The following is a 6000-nucleotide window of genomic DNA, read 5'->3' on the forward strand; positions in this document are numbered from 1 at the left end:
CGAGTATTGTTATCAGAGAGAGCATTTATTCCTTATTTTAACACAGTCCTGAACTTGGCTTGCCGACGCATTATACTGCCATCTAGTGGCCATCTCAGCATAGAACACATTTCTTCCCTTTTTTTTAACTTAATATTTTGATAGAACGTCATACACAAACAAAATTTGATTCTTTTTTTTAAAAAGTAAGACAAATAACTCTATATTTAACTATTTAACAATTAAATTTAAAACTTAAACAAAAAAAATTCTCTGCTTACCCTGTTTCAAAAAAATTCACAAGTTCACTTTGCTTTAGATTTCCAGGTCTTGTGTGTCACTTTTGTCGACTCTTATGTCTCTCTGAGGCACTTCCAGCAGGTGTCTTCTGTTCTGTTCTGCCTCATTTTCCTTCCTTATTCTGTCAACACGTCGTGCGACCTGGGTGTAGTCCAGACATCCCAAGTATCCCGGAAGTTCCGGGAGTCTCCCGCATATTGATAACGGCTCCCTGATGCCCGCAAATTAGTTAAAATCCGGAATCTTCAGCGAGCGAGCAAGAACGCGCATGCGCGACAGAGACCCGCTCTAAACCTTGAAGCGCGCGCAACGCGGAGAGGGAGGGGGAGCGAGAGACCGTGTGTGTGTGTGTGTGTGTGTGTGTGTGTGTGTGTGTGTGTGTGTGTGTGTGTGTGTGTGTGTGTGTGTGTGTGTGTGTGTGTGTGTGTGTGTGTGTGTGTGTAAGACAGAGAGCATCCTGATTGGCCTGGTTCGGTAAGTCAACCGATCAATTGTCAGTGTGGGGCGGGCTTTTATCTCTTCTCCCGAACCGAATTAATCAGTGTATCTAGAAACAGAAGCTCCATCATGCCCATCTTTTACATAATGACAATCTTGCACACTGTAAAGTTTGTAACAGTGACTTCAGCATTGCCCATGGCGGGTACATGATTGTAAAAGTCGTGACGTGACTTCAACACGTTTCTGCTCATCTGCATATTTTTCAGGCCGGCTAGTTGCCAAGGCTACATGAAAACATCAAACCTAGACCTGTTTAAAGTTGCAATGGAATATAAATAAAAGCAGTTTACATAAATAAGAATAAGCAGCTTATATAAATAGTTAAAGGGATCTACATATTTTAATATAATTAACAAATAACTGGGTAACACTTTACAATAAGGTTCATTAGTTAATTTGAATATTAATTTGAACATTTACTAATACATTATTCAAATCTTGTTAACATTAGTTAATGCACTGTGAACTAACATGAACATAAACACATAAACAGCTGTATTTTTATTAACTAACTTGTCATCCTTTCTTATATAGGGGGGTGTCTGGTAGTCTCTTTCACCACTTTGGCCAGGGGTCCCCACTGTCTATCACATCTCACCTGTACTACTTCTTCCTGAGCCAATGCTTCGTCTGCCTCTCATTCTAATTCACTGTACTCTGTACCTTGTGATGCTTAGCTGAAGGAATCTTTGTAGCAGTTCCCTATTCATGAGCATTTCTGCCAGTGAAAGGCCATTCTCCAATGGTGATGCTCTGTATTTATAATATATATACTCATATATAATATAAATATAGTATATATAATTCAGCCAGGTATGGATGTACCCCCTGTCTCTGTAGCTTTTTCAGTAGGCATTTCATGATCTGCACTCCTTTCTCCTCTAAGACAATAGATTGCAGTTAAAGGGGACTTGATGTTATGTGTTCAAAACCATAATTACTTGCATAGTATATAAAGCCCTGACTTTTGAATTGTGGTCCACTGTTGCTTATTACAGTCCTTGGAATATCACGATCTGCAAATATGGCTTTTGTTTGTGTAATCATTAGTCTTTGTATGTGCATTGGCACTTCTCCCAGTGGTTTATTTGATATTGCTATGAGAGGCTTATGATCTGTCTCTAGGATCAATGGTCTTTGGTAAACATACTAATGGAATCTCTCATAGCCAAACACTGCACCTAGAGACTCTTTTTCTATTTGCACATAGTTTTCTTTGTGGATATGGTCTTTTTATCATAATAAAATGACCATTGTGGATATGGTAATTTTATCATTTTTATATTCACTTTTCTGTCACAAACCTTGGGCTTTTTACCTCCGTCTTTGAAGGTCTTTCATGGGCAGGATGTTTACCTGTGCCCCTTTGTCTAGTTTCAATAAAATGTCAGTACCATCTACATTCAAGTGTGCTATCCACTCATCAGCTGAAGCAGAATTGTTCGTCTTCAATTGTGTCCATGAAGATTGGTCTTCCGCTGTCAGGACTCAGCCCGGACTTTGGCCACGTGCAGTTGTTTATGTTTGTCACGTGTCTGCCCAGCCCTTGTCTCTTCCTCAGGTGTCTGATTGTTATTAGTATTTAGTTGAGCCGCGTTGCCTTGAGCAGCGCGGAATCCTCTGTTGTCTTTTGTTGTTATCTTGTCTTCAGTCCGTGTTCCTGTTCTGTGTTATGTTTTAGTTAATAAATTGTTTTTTTTAATGCTATCCTGCATTTGGGTCTGATTTTTATCCCCACGTCCCTGGCATCGGCATCCTCACTGTCACGCCTCTTTCATGCCCTTTTTTCTTTGAATAAAAACTCTTTCCTCCACAATTTTTGCAGTCCTTTGCAAAAGCTGGGCATTTTTTCAGTGCATGTTTGTTGCCTTTCAGTAGCAATTACATTTACATTTCCAGCATTTAGCAGACACCCTTATCCACTTACATTTTTATCTCATTTTATATAACTGAGCAATTGAGGGGTAAGGGCAATCTGTTGGACAACCTTTCGATTGGTGTTCCAGCACCTTAACCACTAGGCTACCACATCCTGCAACTGCGTCCACTTCTGCTGTCTCTGAAAGTCTTTAGCTGTGCCATTGCACAGTCTAACGCTTGGCAATTGTTTTTCCCTTTCTAATGTGAGATTAGTCTTATAATTCGAATCAAGGAGTCACACAGTGTTCTGAAATTACACAACTGGCTTTTCAATCTTAAATCTGTAACATACTGTTCCATGGATTCTGACTCTTTCTGTGGTTTATTTCTGAAAACAAACCATGTCTTCAGAAACACCATGTCTCATTTTTTCTTAGTGTATTGCTAAAATTTCTTAGAAAACACATGTTTTATACACATCTATTGCACTGCTTCCTACCAATGTTAGCAGCCATGCTATTTTTCGCTCTTCATTACCATATAGCCCAATGGCTTGCTCATAAATTTAAAATCTTTGTTTGAAAACTTTCCAATTCTCATTGATATTACCTGTAAACCTCAATTTATCTGGTGAACGGATGGAATCGATTGTTGCGCAACACATCCGAAAGCCAAGAAGCAGAACAATAAGGTTTCATAATTTTTCATCATTTATTCTGGTACCATGTATTGATGATGATCAAACACTGAGTACTGTTATCAGAGAGAACATTTATTCTGTATTTTCAACACAGTAATGAAATTGGCTTGCCGACGCATTATACTGCCGTCTAGTGGCCATTTCAGCATGGAACACATATCAATCAATACAGCATTAAATTTTCAATAACCAAAATTACAATACTGACAGTAATGGAAATGGATCAATCAACAAAGATCACCTACAGCCACTGCTAAAAAACTACTATGTAGGCCAATGAAAAGCTAATATGACATCATGGTGACATTACAGGGACATCCATGTGGCCCATAGGATGATCCTATTGCATTTGAACAAATCCTTGAACATTCCTTTAGAACCACAATTATTCCAAAATGCTAGCTGTGCATACATGACAGTACCATTTTACCCTTTATTGTTAATGATACAGTTAGTTTAAGGTTATAGCTCTGTCCTCAGCAGTACTAAATTGCTAACATTGCCATAATTCCATACAAGTTACAACATCTGTCCTCAAACTTTTATTTAACTGCATGGAGTGAGCCAGTCTACTGCACAGCCATTTCTTGTCTTTATTGTTCTGCATAGCCCAGCCCAACAATGTCCAAGGTGTTGACTGTAGTCATTAGGCCATTAGCCATACCACATATGGGACAGTGTAGATTGAATTTGTTAAACGTCTAACTGTAGAGAGTGTCAATCTTTGGACTATGTTTACATAGTACATGCTACGACACTACATGCTAGGATACATTTAAGTACTTTCTAACTTTTCCCCCATGTATTGTTTTTTGTAGTTTTAAATGCTTTAATGCAACTTGCCTAATGGTATTTTTCTCTCACACAAAAAAATTTGTATGCAGGACTGCAGAGTTTAACATATACATAAATATAAAACTAATAAGATTTACTATAAAATTACAAAGAAAAATGTAAAATTGTTAGTATGATGAAAGCAATTTATATAATGATAATCATGCTTAAATCATGCTTAAATGCAGTGATATTTATAATTAGTGATATTTTCAAAAAATGTTTTTTTATTTTTTATTTTTAGTGTAGCTATCATTCACCTCACCATCAAATTGATATAACTGCACACATAACTCATCCTATAGAAACTGTCTCTCCCCTAGTAATGAGATCAAAGAGTAAATTCACTAAAGTTTCTCTAAATAATCTTACCATAATGAAACCAGACAAATGCCAAATAAACAAACAAAAACAGTTCCTAAAGTTTGGGATTCTGAAAATTAGATCCTTTGCACCTAAAGCACTTATTGTAAATGAAATGATCTTGGAAAATAACCTTACTACATTTTCCTTACTTAAACTTGGCTTAAACCAAATTATTACATTGGTCTAAATTAGTCTACCCCCTCAGGATATATTCATAAGCATGAAACTCCTCATACTGGTCATGGAGGTGGTGTCGCAACTATCTTTAGTGATTTCTTTGATTTTTTACTGTTTTACTGTTACTCATAGAACAGGATCCAGGTTTAACTTCTTTGAAATGCTTGTTCTTAATGTTGCACTCTTAGACATACAAAAGAAAAAATTAATCTCTTGCTCTGGCAACCATGTATAGAACACCAGGGCCCTATGCTGATTTTTGTAAACAATGCTTTAGGAAATGTTTTATGGACTAAACTCATTTGTGCTTAAACAAAACATCACTAGACCAACTCAACATCAAAATCATAGGCTTGATTTAATAAAATCGCATGGAATAGATGTCACTAATATAGATATCATACTTCAAAGTGATATCACAGAAAATTACCTCATACTGTACACACTACCTGTAGAACCGTGTCTTACCACACTATCGAATTGGTAGAACTATTATTCTGACCACTAAAATCAGATTCACAAATAACCTACAGTACCTGATCTGTCTCAACTTCTTACTATACCCTTAAATGCAAAGGATCTAGATGAAATGATTAACAGCATACACACTAGCTATCTTCACTAGCACATTAGACACTGCTGCCCCATCCGAAAAAAAATGATTAGAGACAAAACACATGCACCATGGTATAATAGTCACGTCCACACCCTAAATAGAGCAACCTGTAAACTCAAGCGAATGTGGAGAAAAAACAAATTAGTGTTTTTTAGAACTGCATGCAAGGAGAGCTTTAGACAGGCTCTAAAAGCTGCTTGGGCTGAGCACCTGGGCAGTGACGAGGTGAGTGACGACTCATACTAATAACCAAAACAATCCCAGCTTTTTATTTAGCACAGTGGCTAGAATACAGTATATGGATCTGGATTTTGCTCCCTTGGAGGCCCTGCTTTCTGACAGTGCTTTACAAGTATAGGACAGATAAAGAGCTGGTGAGTCTCTTCTCAATATTATTAACTCCTCGTTATCCTTAGGTCATGTTCCTAAAACCTTCTTGATGGCAGTTATTTTGCCTCTTATTAAGAAACCTAATATAGATCCTAACAAACTATCAAATTACAAACCCATTTCAAAGCTTGTTTGTCTAAAATATTAGAAAAGATTATGTCTGCTTAACTGTGCTCCTTCTTGCAGGAAAACAATATTTATGAAGAGTTTCAGTCAGGTTTCCGACCCCATCATAGCAAAACTGCACCTGTTAAAGTTACAAATGACTTGTTCTTAG

At 37.2% G+C, this 6000-nt stretch overlaps 2 protein-coding genes across 12 annotated transcripts in view; both read right to left on the reverse strand.

Moving 5' to 3' along the window:
- The window catches only part of LOC113637378 (interaptin-like), a 482239-nt gene that overhangs the window by 463375 nt on the left and 12864 nt on the right, over positions 1 to 6000 (reverse strand). The window contains exon 1 of one of the 11 annotated variants that reach the window (XM_047818493.1): positions 261 to 511. The exons of the other annotated variants lie outside the window; for them this stretch is intronic. The gene's annotated coding sequence lies outside the window, so the exon portion shown is untranslated. Of the gene's footprint in view, positions 1 to 260; positions 512 to 6000 lie in introns of those variants that run through there. 11 annotated transcript variants of the gene reach the window in all.
- The window catches only part of LOC113637369 (serine protease FAM111A-like), a 200972-nt gene that overhangs the window by 119497 nt on the left and 75475 nt on the right, over positions 1 to 6000 (reverse strand). The gene's annotated exons all lie outside the window — the stretch shown is intronic.

The sequence above is a fragment of the Tachysurus fulvidraco genome, chromosome 9, assembly GCF_022655615.1.
Source record: "Tachysurus fulvidraco isolate hzauxx_2018 chromosome 9, HZAU_PFXX_2.0, whole genome shotgun sequence".
NCBI classification, from domain to species: Eukaryota; Metazoa; Chordata; class Actinopteri; order Siluriformes; family Bagridae; genus Tachysurus; species Tachysurus fulvidraco.